The sequence below is a fragment of the Penaeus monodon genome, chromosome 33 (assembly GCF_015228065.2).
Source record: "Penaeus monodon isolate SGIC_2016 chromosome 33, NSTDA_Pmon_1, whole genome shotgun sequence".
In the NCBI taxonomy this organism is placed as follows: Eukaryota; Metazoa; Arthropoda; class Malacostraca; order Decapoda; family Penaeidae; genus Penaeus; species Penaeus monodon.
The window spans coordinates 31,410,402-31,410,907 of NC_051418.1; the positions used below are offsets into that span (position 1 = coordinate 31,410,402).

At 39.1% G+C, this 506-nt stretch overlaps 1 protein-coding gene across 1 annotated transcript in view; it reads left to right on the top strand.

Annotated features, from left to right (window-relative positions):
• The window catches only part of LOC119594384 (gamma-butyrobetaine dioxygenase-like), a 12,265-nt gene that overhangs the window by 5,404 nt on the left and 6,355 nt on the right, over positions 1–506 (top strand). The window lies entirely within an intron of this gene.

Here is a 506-nt window from a genome sequence, read left to right on the forward strand (position 1 = left end):
CCAGGATTGGACTAAATACTGATTATTAAAAGTCTAAGACAAACACAAATACTTTTCTCGCTGGTCAAAGACAATGAATCTTATTTCAGAAGTGCAATCTTACTCGGTCAGAAGTGCAATCTTACTCGTTCAAAAGATTAATCTCACTCGTTCAAAAGATTAATCTTACTCGTTCAGAAGTTCAATTTTACGCATTCATTAGTTTAATTTTCCTCGGCCAGAAGTTCAATTCTTCTCGTTCAGAAGTTTAATTTTACTCGTTCAGAAATTTCATTTTACTCGCTCAGAAGTTTGATTTTATTCATTCATTAATCTAGTTTACTCGGTCAGAAGTCCAAGAACTGCCTGCTTTACATGACACTCACTCGGAAGACGGCAATGCTGCACGGCGGGTTAGAGTGCTCTCACATTCCTTACGCGAACGAAATGGGATAGCTGGACTGGTGTGATACGCAGCGTTAATCTTTCAGCCTGTAATTGATAGGGTTTGGACGCCAACCATGGTC